Here is a 19,509-nt window from a genome sequence, read left to right on the forward strand (position 1 = left end):
CGCAAATCAAGACAAAGAAATTACCCTGCTTGGGGAGTTGGGGAGCAACATCAACTGCAGCATGATGTAAGGACCTTTGGAATTAAATCACGTCGATGATTGGCAGCAACAGCAGCGCAATAGAACTCTCACCCATTGCCCTCTCGCAGATAGATAGCCCTTCGGGCGAAAGGATCCCCTCGGGGAGACCGGTCCACAGCAAGGCTTACCTGTAACGACACAACAATAAAATCGATAAGTGGGCTGTACTTTCTATTGTGAACGGTTTGTTTTCATTGTCCACAAACACACACATGTGGATCGAAACTCGAATCAACCATACCGATATGCTAACGTAATTGGCCGACCGCAACATAATACGGCAACATAATCGATACGTCCAAACATAAGCCCCGCGCACACACAATGAGGCCACAATAGTCGGTACATAATTGATTGCCGTCGTCAACTGTTACGTGACGTTTTTCGGAGCCGATACCAGTCTTCGGTCGCACCACAAAGACGACCGCAAATGTAAAGTGAAACAAATTTTATTATCTGATCATTTAGATAATATGGGAAATTATTATTATTATGTGACTATCTTTCGCTTGATATTTTGAGCCGCTCTTTGATGATTCTGATTTGACTTCGTTTAGCAGCTTAAAGTTTTCGGTTCTCGTTTCGGTTAATGATAAAAAGCTCCCGACGAAGAATTCACAAGACGCTAGGTACCCTTCTGATTAATGGAATGTAGAAAGGATCGCATGACAATATCACGTTGTTCGGCAACATTATCTGGGCGCAATGGCAATTATTATCAAAAACAAAATTTCTTTTCAAAAGCAAATTAATTTTTTTAAGGAGTTTTTGAACTTCTGAATTTGTATGGCTTCAATTGTCCATGTGTATCAATCACCCCTAAATATAATAGAAATATTATTTACATAACTCATCTGATGATTTCGAGTGATGTTTGATGGCCAAAAATTATTTTTTTATCTTCACACATCAAAATAATTTTTTATTTGCTTAAAAAAAAAATTATTTCGCTAGCCAGCGCATCACTTGAGATGTAATGGTAATCTTACGACGAAACAGAGGTTAATTGGGGATGGGTTATGATTGACTTTCGAGCATTATGTAGAGGAGCGATTGGAGAGCATATTTTACATCTCCCACGAACCAGGCCAAACGGGCACCAACAATAAAAAGGCAGGCAAAAGCAACAATGGGTCAAGCAAACAATCGCCCCAAGAGGTGTTTGGTGTGCGTTTCGACACAATAGAACCAAACGATCGATATAGCTCGCGCTTTTGGGCCTTTACGTTTCAGGTCTGTAGCAAATCAATTTCTGTATTGTTCAAACGCCGTTCAGTTTGTTCGGGGTTCACCTTCGAAAACCTAACACCATTTCGTACCACCGTTCGCCATCGACTTTCTCGTGACTCTCTGGACGTGAAATGGAAGCATGCAGACGACCCACAATCGCGGCCATCCACGGTGTCTGTAATCGATCAGTCAATCGCTGAAAAGGCTGAACATTTTAATATACCAGCCTGACGGAGAAGAAAACCAGAGAGTACGAGAGAGAGAGAGAGAGAGAGCCTTAAACTATCGGCACCATTTCCAAATCCGAACTCCAAACCGGCGGACGTAAAGAAGGTGATCATGCGCGGTAAGTGGTGGTAGTTGGTGTTACATGCACCGCGGTGTTACTACAATTCGTGCGCCATCAAAGCCGATCACGGATCGGCGGCGTGAAGCTCGCTCACACAGCTCGGTAGCCGAGAGGTGGGTCTTTCTGGTCCGCGGAACGTCAGGAATTGCACGGGGGCATGGTTGCCTTGCCGTGGGGTTTCGCCCATTTCCTGCCCGACGACCCAATTAGATGACGCGCCATGCTACGGCGATGATGAGGCCTCCGCGCGTAGAGTGCCCAGAAGGAAAGAAAATAGGAAGCCATATTCGCTGTGTTCCCAAGTCCCCTGGCCGCTACCACTTCTTCGGTTGGCCTTGTTTGTAACTTACGATTTCATAATAAATCTTGTCCCGAGCTCTCCACAGCCAAGAGAGCAACAACAACCAGTCGAGTAGCATGACCAGCCTGGCTAAGACAGCAAGCGACCCGCTTGGGAAATCTCCAGCCAGCATCTTTCTCATTTGGCATCTCTCAAGTCGACTCGGAGGACTCGGAGAGGTAGATGAATGTTGACACACGAGGTGTTGCTGATCATCTCACTTACGACTGGTAGCGATCGGGACCACCAGCCGGTTAGCAGCCCGGTGACTGATGAGCTCAGGCTCGTCCATCAAGCTACCCCCGATGCTGTCCCGCCAAGTCTACACGGCAAACAAGTCCAGTTTTTGCGCAAATGAGACTGCGAGCAGATTGTCCGATTGCCGACGTTCGAGTCTTCGGCGGGATGCACCAGGTTGGCTAAGCATCTGACTGACTGACAGACTGACTTACTGACTGACCAACGGAGGTGCGACATCTGGTAGATCCCAAGATGTGAAGCGGTTTTGTCGTGTTCGCTCTCTGCTGTAGGCCACACCGAGGTCCAGAAGCGTCGCCCAGACGTCGCCACACCAAAACCAGGCCAACATTTTCCCAGCGTTGCCGTTACGTGCACTGTCATCTGTCCACGCTCTCTTGCTGGATATCGAATTTATTACATAGCCAGCTGAAAGAACTCATGATTTGGTTGTTGCGCCGGTGCACCGAACCCGCTATGGCCCGCGTATGTCCCGCATATCGCAGAAGGTCCCGATGGGGTTCTCCTTCGGTTCTCTTTCTCCGTTGCGTAACACACGTTTGTGGCAACTGTTGCAATGAGCGTCCGCGCTGCTGGGCGTGGAGCACCTCCGGCAGACAATCGCAAAACTCCCTCCCGGGAAGCTCAGCCAACCCCGCACTAGACTTGGGTGGTGGGTGCCCACCCCACACGGACGGCCCAGCATTCGCCTAAAAACCCGTTCTTGCCGTCGCCACCTTCCACAGCGCGGAGGACTACTCCGTCGGATTGGGGCAGCACGGAGGAAACGGCCTATATTTAAATGTCAAACCGGTTCCGAAAGGCACACATTTTCACAGTCACCAAACGGGCCCGGTCCGACGATGATCGCTCCTCGCTCGCGCTCACCTCGCTTGATTAATGCAGGCAAAATGGAACAATTTTGTAATTAAATCAAAATGAAGTCGTTGATGATGATTATGTTGCTTCCGCTCCCGATGTGTGTGAAGCGCGATCTTTCGTTCTCCATTTCACTTCGCCCACTTTTGGGTTCGCTCGATCGGCTTGTCAACATCAGTTTCAGTGGCTCATAATAATCGAGAATCGAGAATCGGACAATGTGTTCTCAACCGCTGTGACACTGCCAAAGGGGATATATTCCGTTACTCAGGATCGTATTTTTAATTGGGAACCGCAGGTACGAAAACTATAGGAAGTTTACGGTTAACGCTGTTACGACACCTTGCATTAATATAGTAACAAATCGATTACAGTTTTGTTAAAAACAATTAAGGCCCATTGCTTATCTTAAAGACTATCTGAAGATTATGGATTGAAGAATCGCAAGGCGGATTGTGGCACTATGCTTACTTGAACTTCAAATGATTCTTCTAACTAGTTCAAGGATCTGATGCATTGCATTGTTAATGGACAGAGTAAAAACGGTTCTTATTTTCAGCAGATCACAGCTTACGTTTTACATCTGATTTTGCATTTGTGATCTGAGTATTGATTGAGGAGTAAACAATATGTTCGATAAATAACGAGATTTTATTTTAAACAATATAAATGCACTCATATCTATTAGTTTGAAAGGTACGTTCTTCCTCTTTCAAATACATCAAGTTTTATGCAAATGATTATAAAGTTATGCGCGTGTGTCAGTAGATTTACGGCCATGTTGCAGCAGCTTGAATGGCTGCAATGTTGATATAAAATGATCCTTTCATGGCTAATGGCCAATAATTTGAGCTTAGCCAAAATTAGGAAATCGTCCACGCCTTTCATCGCTTTCCTGAAGTCGTCACGATTCTCTTCAAAACGTTTATACCACACAAAATCTCTTGCTCTACTTATACGCTCATCTGCATAAACTTGTTGTAGCAAATTATAGGTTTAAAACAACAAGTTTGGCAACAAATCGTTTGGCTTGTTCCATTTTCCTCCTTTTTTGTAACTGACTGACACATTAACACGCATAACTTTTTAATCTGTCATGCTATTTGCATGAAATTGGAAACGTTTGAAAGAGGAAGAACGTATGTATATGGTGGCATTTATATTTAATTAACTTGACAATTTAAAGTTAAATTCAAAAATAAAATAAATAAAAGTTAAAGTTAAATTAAGTCAAGACAAGATAAAATCTGTCAAAATTTTAATATTAGGTGTATGCGTTGAAATTTATCGTTTACATATAGGGGGCGCTACTGTTGGATAGAAGGCACAAATGTCATCAAATAACTGTCAAATGTCAAGCTTAGGCATCTGTCAACAAATCTGCATCATCACATTTGTCAATTTTTCCATTGTGAGATTGTTATTAACACGAAACCATGTGCGAATTCGAGCCAACAAAGCGTCATTTGCGGGAAGTGTTGTTGTATCACTTCCATCTGAAGAAAACTGCAGCCGAAGCATGCCGGTTGCTTCAGGAGGCTTATGGCGATGCTGTTATATGCGAAGCCACTTGTCGTAATTGGTTTCGGCGCTTCAAAAGTGGTGATTTTTGCACTGAGGACAAGGAGCACCCGGGACCAGCGAAGAAGTTCGCAGATGAAGAGTTGGAAGCATTGCTGGAAGATGACCCGTGCCAAACACAACAACAGCTTGCAGATGCATGTGGAGTGGACCAAACAACAATTTCCAGACGTTTGAAAGCGTTGGGAATGGTCCAAAAGCTGGGAAACTGGCTGCCTTACGAGTTGAAGCCAAGGGATGTGGAACGCCGTTTGTGCATGAGTGAACAACTGCTCCAACGACACACCCGCAAAGGTTTTTTGCATCGAGTAGTTACTGGCGATGAAAAGTGGGTTCATTATGATAATCTCAAGCGCAAAAAATCGTATGGATGTTGTCGCATGACCCGGGTCATGCGACAACATCGACGGCCAAGCGGAACTTCCATGGATCCAAGCTTCTGCTCTGCATTTGGTGGGACCAGCGTGGCGTAATTTATTATGAGCTGCTGAAGCCAAATGAAACAATTACCGGAGACCGCTACCGACTCCAACTAATGCGTTTGAACCGAGCATTGAAGGAGAAACGGCCAGAATATGGCCAAAGGCATAACACGATCATTCTGCAGCACGACAATGCTCGGCCGCATGTCGCGCAACCAGTAAAGACATACCTTGAAACGCTGAAATGGGAGGTCCTACCCCACCCGCCGTATTCCCCGGATCTGGCTCCTTCGGATTACCATCTTTTCAGGTCAATGGCACATGCATTAGCTGAGGAACGCTTCACTTCGTATGAAGATTGTAAAAATTGGATTGATCAGTGGATCGCCTTAAAAGATAAGGCATTCTTCCGCGATGGAATCCGACAATTGCCAGAAAGATGCCAAAAAGTAGTGGCTAGCGACGGACACTACTTCGATTGACTAGTTTGTTAAGAGTTTTGAACAATAAACGATTCAATTTGGTAAAAAAACGATAAATTTCTACGCATACTCCTAATAATTTTCACGGATATTCACAGATCACAGATTTTACTTTTATAAACCATTACCACATTCTCAAAGTATTCGGTTCACATGCTAGAAATTGTATAAACACAAGTTGCCACACATTTCCATCATCAGCGCATCGTTTTACTCCTCATTCAATGTTTCAAAACCCATCGGTACCCATCGAAATGACATAACCGCAGCTAATTGAAGACGAAAAAAAGAAGAACCACCGATTGGGTGCTATCCCAGCTCACGAGGGGCTCCGATTGACGCTGAGCCGCAAAGAGTTGGTGGCGGCCCCAAAGAGCGCCGCGGGAGCTACGCATCGGTCTATTAGCTTTGAAATGACAAGCAATCACGGCCGGCCGATACACGGCCGTTAAAAAGCTTAAGTGTTGTCCGGCCTGGCCCGGCCAGATGGTCCCGAGATATCTGGCCAAACGCTTGGCGTGGCGACGGATTCGTATCGCCGGTTGGCTATTCGGCGGCGCCGAACGGTAGCGCCGCCGAGCTCACTTTACGCCTAGACTTACAAACACTCGTAAACATTCGTGTTTCCCCGCTCCAGGTGTACGAGTGGTCCGGCAAGATACAATCTCGCCCACAAGCCCAGAAAAAGACGAGGTGAGTCCCACGTACGAAACTCATCTCCTACTTCGGCGGTCCCCCCGGGGATCCATCGAACGCCCCAAAAACCCGGCCCGGGGTTAAGTAACGTGGACGATGACGGGGACCGGCGCCCGCCTCGCCTCGACCACCAGGTTAATGGCTTAACTTCCATTACTTTATTCATATTAAGATGCCGCACACCGTGGGCCGCTAAGCAAACTCCCATCACCGATCGTGCCACGAGCAGTGACGCCCATCGGTCGGAAGAGTCGAGGTAGCCACCAAAAGCCGCCGTGCCGCCCTTTTGGACATTGATGCTCAGATCGGTCCCGAACCGGGCAAGGGTGTCGGCCGGGTGCCCCTGGCAAATCTCGGCCCTATCCCGACCGACCCGCAACTTTTACAGTCTCGGTTCCACCTCTCTCGGTTTCGGTTTCGCCAGTCAGCCACTCGCTTAGTCGGGTGTGCCTAGAAAGCCGTCCGCGGTTGGGAAGTTGGGATCGAAAATTTATGAAGACATACACCGTGACCCATATTCGATGCCGCCAAAGCACAGCTCTCTCTCTCTCTCTCTGTGAGGGGAAATTTTAATCCTCCACCGGGGCGATGGGATGAACCGTTTAACGGCTGACGGTGTCGGGTAGGCCATCCATCGGGAAGCGTGCTGTCAGACCTGTGTCAGAAGCTGCTTTGCCGGAACAGCCGGAAGTAGTCCATCAGCACATCAGCGCGGAGAAATCGGTGACGGTCGTTAGACGCTAGTCCGACACTTCTGGATAGATGCAGAAGAAGATTTCTGCTCCCGCCGGTGACACTCCCGGGTTCCCGGGTATTGGATCTTGACGTGGATTGTCGGGTACAGCCCAAACAGGCAAATGATTTTCTCTGGGTTCGGTGTGCCCCCCTGATCATGGGAAAAGTGTGAACAAAGTCGTGGGATTTGGAGAGTCCCAATTCCAGCGCGTAATCTTCCACAGGTTGAAATAGAGGTCTGCTTAAATCATTGGAGCACTTCCGGAAGGGCGATTGCACTATAGTTCGTAAATTAAATCAACGAACAGAAGGTACCAGTTACTAGACGAGAATATCCCATTCGCCGTTTCCTCCAAATTCCCGTCATAAGTCCAGTATCGGATAGCGTTCCGTTTCAACACTCATTTCCTGTTGCTATTTATCAAGCCGAGGTTTGTGGGGTTTACTGTCGGACTTCCAAGACTTATTCGACGTCCAAGACTTATGGACCGTCGACGAAATGGTCCATTTGTTTTAGTAGAAAATAAATTGCATAGAGCCATGAAGGGAGTACATAACAAAGTCTGGCATTAAAAAGCGACCCCAGACGTTGAACTTCCACAGCCCGTGCAACGTTGACCGGAGACTGCTGGTGGCCGCCCAGCAGGGGATCTGCAGCAACTTGTTAACATAATAACACCCTCCTAGAACATTTCCATTTTCGTGAAGCCCCGGCTACCCTGCACCTCGTCCACGGGTCCTCCAGGTCTGTGTCGATCACCGTGCACCGTCTTCATTTCGTTAAGCCACCAATTCTTCGGTTCGCCACCCCATAAAACCCCAAACCATTTATGAACTCGGGCTCGCGAAAGCTTTCGGAACACTTTACGACTTATGTACCGGTGGCCCATAGTACGAGGGTACGTATCAGATACCAGCCCACCCCGCCGGCCCTTGTTTCCGCACTCTAATCCGCTCTCGACAAACTAAAGTCCCGGAGTTCCGGACGTCCTGCCCGCGCGCTGGCGCAACGACCCGTTGTAGGAACAGCATAGAACAACGCAGAGAGCATGGAAATTTGCATAAAATGTATACAAAATGCTGGCACGCCGGAGAGGTCACGCGCTTTTCCCGCGCCCGCTCCCATACACGTACCGTTGTACCGTTTTGTTACCGCGTTGGAAATCGGTCCCTCCCTAGAGCCCTTTCTCCAGTGGCCCACGGCGACCGGAGCCGAGAATTTACCGTTCGTCCGGAGCTGTGTAAGAATTTTCCGCTAGGGGCTCGCGAGTCGGAAGAAAAACGCGAACCTTGGGCTCCGATCTGTGGGCTCGCCCCAAGTAACCGTCGTTCAAAAAGGCCAGCGGTGGCCAGGAAAAATCGAAGAGTCACGACAAGTTTGAAGCAGGGTTTGGAGATGCCCCTCCACTCCGGTGGGTCTCGTCATCTCTCGCTCGGAGGAGGAGATTTATGGGACTTTAGCATCGGACCCAAGACGAGACCGAGTCCGTATTATTTTTGTGCGTTCTGGTGAATTTATCATTTCTTTTGTAGCTACCCGATGGGTTCCGATGGTTGGGCCGAAGATCGGCCTGCGCCTCCCGCGAGCCATAAATTCAAACAGGACAAACACATTTATTTATTTAGTCTCGACCATTCCGCGGGTCCGCTAACAGTCCCCAGAAAGCCCCGAAGAAAACGGCATCTGCATCGAGAATGGGACCCGAGAATTTTTCTTCGCTTTTGGCTCTCTACGGCCTACGGTCGGGTCCGGTCGGTCCCCCGAGCGTTAGAAGTTGTGTCCAGCTCAGAAAGCGCCAATTTATGATCCCTCTGCTGGTGTTGCTGGGTGGTCTAGGCGTAGGCGGTGACCACCGATGCTTCCGTCAGCTCAATTGCACCCCTGCCGAAAAAAAGGCGCGCCCACGGCCCTCAGGACTCTGGTGGTGGTCCCGAGGTGATTCAGAAATGATTACGGGAAACGAGATTTTAAACGCCCGCAGCTCGGCGTTGCTCGATGGAGCAGAGATAAGGTGGCAACATAACACGGCCGGCACGACGTCCCGAGTTAGTCCGAGTTTCGTTGAGCTCTGAACCACGAGCCGGGCCACCGGTAATCCATCGTAGGAATTCGTCAACTTCGGTGCCACCGGCGTCATCGGCTTCCTGAAGGGTGGAGCCGTTCGTCGAGAAGACCGAAGACCGTGAATGGGTGGTGGTTCAGACATAATAGGTTGAGTTATTACTGGCCCGGGACCCACGGAATAGCTCAATCAACACCTAACCTTGAGCCGCGAGCTGCCAGAGAGGTTGTGAGAGGAAGCCCTTTTTTATGTGCCTTCTGGATCCAGCCGACGGTTCATAATGTCAAACTTAACCGGCCGTCCCGACACAGTTCCGTGAGAAAAATTGACCAAAATTGCTTCGCCTCTTTAGGAGCATGTTTTTTTTTCGAGCTCATTCAGTCACAATATTTATTGGCCACCAAGGACGTTGCTTTTCAGAAGCGGAGCCTCGATGAGCAAACTCGATCAGGCAGTGGGGCAGGACTTCTTACACAGGTAGCGAGGCACAGGTTACAATCAATTTTAAGGTTCGATTCGCTTGAAAGACCCTAAGCTCTGGTGGCATGGCGGCAGTTAAATGGCTTTATCATGTCCGCAAAATTCGAAGCCCGTGTTTGTTTGATCGAAGATTTTTTGTAGACATGAGAAACGAAGCATAAACCACAGCATTTGAGCAAATATTTCATTTGCTATAAAAAAATAAAATAAATCGTTACCATCGTTCGCCATAGCTGTTAAACAATCCGTAATGCTCTCCGTCTTCCGCCGGTGAGGCAACATTTAGATTTATGCCCTCTCCCACAACAACAACCCACCGACGACGAGTGGAATAAAATGGTTGAAAATTGCACTTTTATGAGCCACATGACAGATGAGACCCGAGAGCGCGCTATGTTGTTGCAAAAGCTACTCACGATTTGCTGCAACTTCTGCCCCGCGAACTACATCGGAGCGGTCGATTTTTCATCATCATTCCCAGCCGGGGTGCTGCCCTCTCTAGCAACGGCTCCCACGAGAAGTGTTGCTAGAAAGGCCTGGCGTAGAGCGTACCGATTTGCCAGCATCGAATCGAATGAATGATAACAACAAAAAACAATTACCCTGCGCCACCGGTGGAGATTCAGACAGCACACGTCCTTCGTCCAGGAGCGGAGGCATAAGAAATCATCGGCCAACCGACCGGACCGGAGGTTGTGAAAGATTTATAGCACCTTATTTTCTACCCATACACACTTTTACGATGCGGTCGTCAGGAGGGAAAAAAGCTGAGAGGCCTGACCGCCAAAATGGAAAATACAACTCAAGACCCGCGCTCTGGCAACGGGGCACGACACCGATAACGGCACGTATCCTTGAGGTTCGAGCCACGCGACCAGGCCAGGCAACCAACTTATCTTATTTTCGGTTTAAGGAAAGCGAAGCCACCAGCCGTGTGAGTAAAGTCGTAAGACCCTGGAACTGGGGCCGGAAACCGTAACATCGGCCGGCAAAACATAAAACAGCATACACCGTATGCGCCTTTCTCGCCGAGCAACATAAAATATGCAGAGGCCGCGGTGGTTTGAAGTGTTAAATAAACAATGCCACAAGTGGAACATTTCCTGACTCCGTCCGGCCGTTTCCTCTTGGACGGGCGAGTATTCCTGTCCGCCCTACTGCCTCGAGTCCTGTTGGCCACAAAGATCCAAAGCAAAAGGAGCCGTCTTATATCTTGCGCAAAAACATACGGGACACACGCTCGGGCTCAGCTAGCGTAGATGCACGGGGACACATCCTTTTTCCAGGCCTCCTTTCCAGGCCCTGACCGACATCCGGCTCGCCGAGAATGACTGATGTTAGGCTTAATCCGCACGAAATGAGATATCACCGGGATTCGTGTTCATACAGTCATCAGCCGTCAGCACCGTTTACCGTCCGCTGGTCGATGCAATCGTATTAACGATGGCTACAAACAATCGACCGTTTAATGGAAACTGTCAGCAACTGTCAATGGTGATTTGGTGTGTGATTACAGCACGCAGGGAGCCCGCGGTCTGTTTCGGTTCTTTCGCCCAACCCCTCGGTTTCGGGGAAACAGGAAATTAAAGAGATAAACAACCGAGCGATGCTGCAGAAAGAGAGTCCATCGAGTAAGACAAGCTAAGCAGTCAGCGACCATTGATCGATGACATGAATTCTTGAAAATCACTGGTGACTCCTTAAGTGAATCGCAAGTGTCTTTTTATGTTGCCCTTTCCTGTGGCATGGTAATCTACAACATCATGCCATTTTTGGTCATTTTCACCATTTCCACATTGTTTATTAAAGCCCTATGTTGTATAGAATTTTCAGCGTGCTGGAAGTTTATGGAAAAAGTTTATTTGTAAACCCATTTATTCGACTTTTGCTGTAAAAATTAATCAAAATTAAAATTTTTGAGCTAATCTTTGTCGTCTTGGCAATTTAGAAAAGTTTTAAAAGACTAACGTTGGCAAATAAATAATTGAGTAACGGAATTTTGTTCAGCAAGATATCGGTTTCAATTTAAATAAATATAAACGTATTTCCTTAAGTTTCCTCAAAAGGCTATGAACAAAACAAACCATCATTCCACACAACCACAGAAAAACTAATTTTGTGAAGAAATTTAACAACTAATTACAGCATATTAACTAATTACACACAATTTACAGCATAAAATCTCTCGTCAATCCATCATTTTGTAACGCAATCAACTCACTCAGGATATTTTATTGTTAAACTTTTTCTCTGTACAATAAAGTGAAGACCATAAATACGATCCGGTCCGTTACTCTAAGATAAAGTAAAGACCCATCCAAGAAGCGAAGTACATTTCATCCATTTTAGTAGCAATGAGCAAAACGAACAATGTTATGTTTATTGCACATAATATGGCCGGTTTCGTGAGCTGTATCATTCCATATTCGGCTTGAGACATTACACAGACATAACTCAAATGTCGTGACCTGAGAGTTTCGTCTTAAAAGACCTAAAGTAATTAACAAAATTAGTGAATGTAACCTTAGTTAAAAAATACGCAACTGACTTCCGGAGCTATTTCTCATTGCTTCTGTCTGCTTGCGAATCGAGCAACTTTGGTTGGCTTAATGACTAGAGTTACTTTTGCGTAAAAAGACCATTTCATCTGCGATAAACGCGCCCAACAAGTTACGGTCGTGATTTTAATAAAACGCTACCACCAGAATAACCAAATCGACAAATCGTTTCCAAACCGCACACACTAATCAGATAACGATCGCACCGCTCGGTTGCGGGCGGTTCCGGCTACTCATTCGCCTAAACCGTTTAATTAACAGCCCATCCATCCACCGCGTTGTGGCCGAGAGTTGGGTTCCTTGCCGCGATGGAAAAGCGTGAAGAAGTCGCCTAAACAAGTCGCAAACATCATTAGCACTGATCAAAAGGCATCGGAGGGAGAGGACGGAACACCGCCCACAAGCCATCCACCCCCCGGGAGAGGGTGTTGATTCGAATGATTTTATCGAAGCATCCTCATAACCTCAATTCGGTCGCCTTGCTCGACGGGACCGGTGGCTGAATCTTTCCAGCTGAATGGTACGTTAGCTTCCGTTTCTTGCCAGCCCGGCCAGAAGGGATCTTGACATCAAAGCGAGACGAGGCCCCACGTTCTGGAATGGCTTCTCGGAGCCACAAACCACCCGCAAAAGTGTGCGTAGCACCGTTGGAAGCACCGTGGTCTGGTTACGCCGCTGTTGAGCCAAACTCTGGCATCCCGCGGGACCGATGATGGGTTCGGGCCGCTAACGGTGCGACGATCCCCGGCAAGCGGCCTGTACTGCACCATCATCAGCCCGTAGCTCTAAGTATATCTCGTCCGAACTTCCTTCTGCCATTCCACAAAAAGTATGTAGCCACCAAGCGTTACGTTCGTCATCGTCATTACGGAGGTATGTTCCCTCGGTTTGCTAACTGGTCGGCTGATTCCGTTAGCAATGCCACGGTGGGCCACCGTTAGGGGAGCCGGAAAGGCGCAGGGCACAAAAAGTGTATCATTGTGGCAGAACTGCGGCGAGAACTTCACCGTTCTTCAGCCCAAGCGCCTGTGCCTCTCTACAGCGTTCAACCTTCGGATGCTTAGCTTTCGATCTTTGCCAACTAGCAAACCGATTCCAGAGCCTCGCCTGTTTATGGTGCGGTATTAGTTTTATGAAACCTTCTTTCCTATTTCCGGCTGCCCGGCTCTAGATGGTTAAGCCGCTCAGCCGAACTCAGCAACAGATGCTCTTCCAAAATACCAAACAAAAAACTCGTCTCGCGTGTTAGGTATGAGCAAATAAAACTGCCAGATGAAGAATTGCCCTGCCGACTCCCGTGAGAGGACTTCTCTACGGAACTCCCTCTGAGCCGACCTGCCTAAGTCCAAGGCGATCGAGTCCGGGAGGGTATCATCTCGCACATCAAAAATTAATTAGCTGCTCTGGGGTAGTAAATCATAAGCCACCGGACTAACCGGAGTCGGACACTAATGATGTGGAACGGCACAGTCGTCAATGATCAATCAACCACAAGGCGGCACCACAAGAATGGTCACCGCCAGAAGGAGGAGAACGGTTGGGTTAACAACCCACCAGAGGCCACGGGGGGAATTAATCCGCGTTGGTCACATCTCGTGCCCGGGATTCCGTTCCCACAGCAACGGAACACTGGCCGAGCGCCAAGGTATGGTTCTTGGGAAGCCGGGGCCCTCCTCTTGAGGATGGTGGGTATGTTTTCGATACCCTCAACAGTTTTTGTAATGCCCACAAAGGAGATACCGGGCCGGGGCCGGCGTTCGGCCAGCTTCTTATGTCCAAGCCACAGAGCCTTTAAGAGCGAAATGCGAATGATTATGAATAAAATCACTCCATCGGCATAATAATGCCCGCGGGACGCGAGAGCATTCTTCGCGTGGCAGCCACGGCGCTCTCGATAAAAATCACTTCTCCACATCACACAGATACGCGCCAAGAGGCACCTGTGGCACACCCGGGCCCGGGCTGGCAGCTTCTCTCTCTTGCTCGCCGATCCGTTACGTGGTGTAGGGAAGTGTAGGAATTCGAACTTCAAGCGTCTTCAAGGAGGGCTGGCGAAAAAACAACAGAAAGCTCGCCAGCCAGCAGCCAGCCCCCGATTTGAAAGAAGTTCTTCAGTTCGCTATCAAAGACCCGCTATCGGCGCGAGGGCCCAGACCGTCGTAGCCTACTGGAAACGAGAAGCTTTTAGGCAATTTCCACCGTTTGCTGTCCGTTACCGTACGGTTTGTTGTTGTTTTTGTTGCCTGCGCCCTGCACTGGGGCAGCTGGCCGCAAACTTCTGCGCCTGCCCCAATCTTGGAGGGCGCGTGGAAAAATCCAACAGCAAGACGCCCGAAACCTGGTGGTTTCGGGTGCTGGGAGCTGAAGGCCATGGAGCTTCCCGAAAAAAAGAACGACCCGCATCCCAGAGCCGAAGCCGAAGAAAGTACAGTAACGAACGCAAAAAAACGCAGCACCAATCGAAGGAACATCAAGGTGTTTTTTTTGTCCAATTCATTCGCTCGCCCCTCTTAGTTTGTTATTAGGTCTGCAAATTAATTCGTGCGGTTTTACAATGGATGGCGTTATTCACTAAATATAACACATTTTTTTCTGAAATGTGTGTTTGATAGCATCTTACGCATCTAACGCAGTATAGATCGTTTGATCAAAGTGTTAACAACGTTTTTCTTAAGCATTTGAACATGTCAAGTTTTGTTCCTGGTAGAGTGTTTTTACGGGGAGTACTTTTTCATTACTACTCGCATGGCATGAAAAAGGAATTCTTGTACCGAATCGTCACTGGTGATGAAAAAGGGAGCTAGTACAAGAATTCTAAACCTAAAAAGGCTTGGTGAACAGCTTGGTGAACCATGTCCACCGCGAAATATTCATTTTGCAAAGGTTATGCTGTGCATATGGTGGGATATGAAAGGTATGGTGTACTTTGAGCTTTTAAAACCTAACGAAATTATTGAAAGACAATCCCATCAACAACAATAAATGCACTTGAAGCAATACTTTGACCAAAAACGATGAGAATGGGATAAAAGACAAGATAAGCTGATTTTTCAAAATGACAACACTCGACCCCACATTGCAAAACCGGTCAAAACCTATCCCGAAAATGTCGGATAACAACCCCGCTGCACTCACCAGATGTTGCTCTTTCGGACTAGTATTTGTTCCGTTACAAATGTCGAATAAAAACCGCACGAATTAATTGGCAGACCTAATGCTTGCGGCACACAAGCACGGGGCCAGCCGCTTTTGGCCAGCCGCAAACGACCCGGGCTTCGATTAAAAGTTGGCAGTTGACCCACTTTTGGTCCGGCGCTCCCGGCGGGGTTTGTAAGCAGCTTTTCGAGGAACTTTGCGTACTTGACGGCTGGCCGGGTCAGTCCAGCAGTCCACAGCAACTACTTAGGGTATGCGATAATGTGGGTATTAGTGGTGCGTGATGTGTGTGGAAAACGCAGGCTCGCCCCGAAAACGGAGGATTCCGGGAGCCCTGGTTTTGGAGCTCGAAAATTGGAGGCCCTTTCCTGGTGGTGGCCATACACGTATAAAAGCGGCCAATGTCACCCAAGCAACCCTGTCCCCTGCGATGACTTTCAGTAACTCGGCCGGTGTGCCGTCACTGGTCACTGTGGAATGGTAGGCCACTAAACATGATAGGCTCTCTCTCGAGTGTGACTCATGAAACTATAAGCACCAGCATGGGAATGGGAACGCGTGACTCGGTAGCGGAATAGCCGCAGTTGGATGGGTCGGGTCGGCGAGCTACTAACCCCGCGTGGACTACCCCGCAAAGAACGGCCACCTTCGGATACTAAAGAACTCCCCGTCGAAGCGTCATATAAATTGAGTGAAAATTGAAAATATGGGACAATATTTATCTTCACTTGCCACTTGCATCCGCTTGTGGACACGCTGATCTCGCGCTGGGGATCGGGCCCTTTCCGGCATTCTGCATTCCATGCACCGGCCCGGCCCCCGAGCTCATCTGCTTCCATCCGGCGCACCAGACCTCGTTTCGAACGGCCCATTTGCATACCGGTCCTTACGGAGGCAGACCCGTAGAAGCAGAGTGGAGCGAAAGAAAGGGAAGCTCAGCTGTTTTATGATCGTCGTCGTCAACGTCGGCAGCATCGGCAGGCTCGTGTCATCGGGTCGTTAAGTGGAGCACTTTTTCCAGCCCACGGTGCGTGTTGAGCAGTCCAGCAGGCATCTGCCTCGCGCTACGGAACGGCATTAAACTTGAATTGGGCCGGTCAGGTTTCTCCCCGGACGGCAAGGACGAGGAGTACGGTATGGGCGCGCGCACACGCATAGCTAGGCAAAATAGGCCCCGTTTTATGGTTAACACCCCACATAAACCGACGTGTGTCAGGTACTTTAGAGTACGTTTTATTAAAAAATTGAATCTGCTTTCCGTTTGTTCGCAGCGAGGTGTAAAAGGAATTGTTGTTTAAGTACACACATTGGGTCATCATTGGCAGAACTTGCTGGTGCTGTAACTGTCAGTTGAATTGCGCTATGCTGTACCATATAAAGTACAATAACAATAAAATTCGAAATAGGTTTTGAATAGTAATATGGTTCAAAGATAAACAATTCCCTTTTATAAAAGGTCCACTGCAAGCGATTGTACGTGAACTCATCAACCATTTGTTGAACTAAAATTGGCTAACATTACTAAACGTTATAAGTTATGTAATGTATTAAATATGTCTGTGACTATGTACCGTATTATATGAAAACACACAAAACGATAAAATAGTTGACAAGTATCTTCGTGGAAAGGACTATTCACTGACAGATTCAGGTTTTGAGAAAGGTCGCTTCTTCAACAGAAAAGTAAGAGGCTATTTCAGCGTATCATAAAAATCTACACTTACGTCAGCTTAAACATGTTATTTCACACTGTTAGGCCAAAGAAAATGCTGCTCGAAGGAAAACTGTTTACAATTCACGATGCGGTTATCGTAACAACCAAAGAGCTTTCTTATCCCTCCCAATTAACCCAATGACATTTACCATCATCCTAAGCCATCGGGCCATTCCATAACTTATCCGGCCCGATAACATCCTAATGGCCGCTTGACACCTAGTTTCGCAGCCATTCGCATTCGGACCACAGTATCTTAACGCGCCAACAACTTGATAGGAGGATAAAACAAAATAAAGATGCCACCATTTCGGCAGTCAGCACACGGCGTGGACTGGACGCAAAAGTCCACCCAGTAGCTGGCGCCACGATCGTCGCTCTCGCTGCCCAACAACCAGTTCCTCGAGAGGCCCTCTTACATAACCATTGGGGCAAAAACCAAATATGTTTTCGTCTGCGAAAAAGGCGCCAAGCTGCTGATTTTTTTTTGTGTGACATTAAAGCATCGCCACCGTAAAGAAGTTGCAAAATTTGGCGTCTGTTCGCGCGAGAAGGTCGCCCGTCGCCCGAAGATCAAGTTGTACCAACGGGGAGGCCGCAGCACAAGACACGAGACACCATCTCCCTCACCAGCCCCCCAAAGAACCCGATTAAAATTGACGGAAACGTAAACACGGCGCGAGATCCGTATGAGCGACGCGTCTGGTTGACTTACCTTTAAAGGATAATGGCCGTTGCCACAGGTTACTGGCGACGATGACAAACAGCGCAGCAACTTGTTTGTTTGAATGCACCAAGGTAACGGCAATCGGATTCGAACGGCCCGAACCCCGAAGTGAAGCCCCCGAAAAGGACGCACAGCGAGGACAACCTGTTCCTCCGGGCGGCCAGAGGGCTCGCGTTGTTTTCGTTCTCTGTCGGCTGACCCCACCACTGTTGCCGTGGAGAAGTTATTCAATTTGGTCACCCTTATTTATGCGATGACGATGACGCCGTTTTCCATTTCCTTTCGCCCTCCAGCAGGTGAAAACAGCGGCCCCAGGATGCGTGGCCCCAGAAGATTCGTTCTTCGGTTCGACTTGGGGAACGGGATCAGATCCGATCCGATGGGCTACTTCCGTTTTGCACAAAAGAGACGCAAGTCACGAGCCAACGACACAAGCACATACACATAAAGCCGACACACACGTGGCCACACAGGTTTCTGCACCGGTTCTGGAGTGCACACCGACGGAACGGTTCCGGTAAGTGTCGCGCAGGTTCTGCGGTTTTTAATTCTTTCTTCTCTTTCCCTTCAATTCTTCACTTTACCTTGCCAAGGCTTTGCCTTGCTCGCCTTCACTTTGTCACCTTCACGCACTGCTCACTCACTCACGATCACGGGAAGGGTTACGCCGCACGGTGGCGTCTGTCTCTTCGTCGGGGGGTTTCGCGCTTGGCGCGTCCGAAAGTTTAATTACACCGCACCTGGCCCACAGTGCGGGTCCAGGGGAGGCAGAAGGCGGAAGAAGTGTTCCTTCTTCCGTTGCAAAGCACGCGGGGTGCGTAACCATAAATAATAATAACAGTGCGTAGAGGAAGCCAGGAACCTAGAGCCGCAGGCGCAGACGCAGCGACGGGGAGGGCAGAACATCGGCAACATGGAATTACCAAGAAAAGGCAAAAAAGAAGAAGGTAAGATAGAGTATGGTACAACATCAGCCAACACATCACACACCGCGCGCCACATCACACGCAACATCGCCCTTCGCCCGTCCGATGTAAGACCGGAGGTTGCGCTGTAATTGGCAGGTTTTTCTGGCCTCGTTCGTCTTGCTGAGCGTTATTCAACTTCTTCGTGCCTCGAAGCAGCCCTTTGCTGCCCTGCTGCTGGGGAGCGGTGTTCTGGACAGTTTATTGGCCGGTAGACGATTTATTGGACGTTGGCTGTGAATTGCGCGCGATTTTTCACATTTGGAGGCACACCTCTGGACCTTTTCTATCCAGCTCGGGCCCTATCTTTGCCTAAATCGATCCGCCAATTCATCAGACCCTTCACGGTGGACTTTAGAGCAGAGTTTCTACGTTCCAAACACACCAAAACTCTAAACACACTATAGTATTTACAACAGAACTGCCAAGAACCTCTTATTCTCTAGAGGGCTGTTACGCGTAGCAAAGGTTGCTATGTTGCTATGTTACCATGGAGCTAAACAAGGGGTTCCCATCGTAGTGGCTTGTTGTCTGAACTGGAATTTGGCGTTTTTAGATGCTTGAATACTTGCAACAAAAAAATAACGCCAAGAAGCGCATAAAGCCAAATAGCAGTCAAACAAGTTGACGTCGCCTTCAAATGTCTCGAAGAATTGTTGCCCACCTCTCTCTACGCGGAGCTCTGGGGCCGGTCTTGGAGCACGAATAGAGGAAGAAAAAGGCAGCGTCTAACAAAGTATTCAACACTTTCGTTGATCGACCTCGATTGTAGAATTTGTGGCCAGCACGACGAGGCTCTAAACGAAATGGTGCC

The 19,509-nt window shown here is 48.3% G+C and overlaps 1 protein-coding gene across 1 annotated transcript in view; it reads right to left on the reverse strand.

Annotated features, from left to right (window-relative positions):
• The window catches only part of LOC131209719 (uncharacterized), a 54,151-nt gene extending 35,936 nt beyond the window's left edge, over nt 1-18,215 (reverse strand). The window contains exon 1 of the mRNA XM_058202847.1: nt 17,719-18,215. The gene's annotated coding sequence lies outside the window, so the exon portion shown is untranslated. The remainder of the gene's footprint in view (nt 1-17,718) is intronic.
• Nucleotides 18,216-19,509: the final 1,294 nt, after the last annotated feature.

Source organism: Anopheles bellator, chromosome 2 (genome assembly GCF_943735745.2).
Source record: "Anopheles bellator chromosome 2, idAnoBellAS_SP24_06.2, whole genome shotgun sequence".
In the NCBI taxonomy this organism is placed as follows: domain Eukaryota; kingdom Metazoa; phylum Arthropoda; class Insecta; order Diptera; family Culicidae; genus Anopheles; species Anopheles bellator.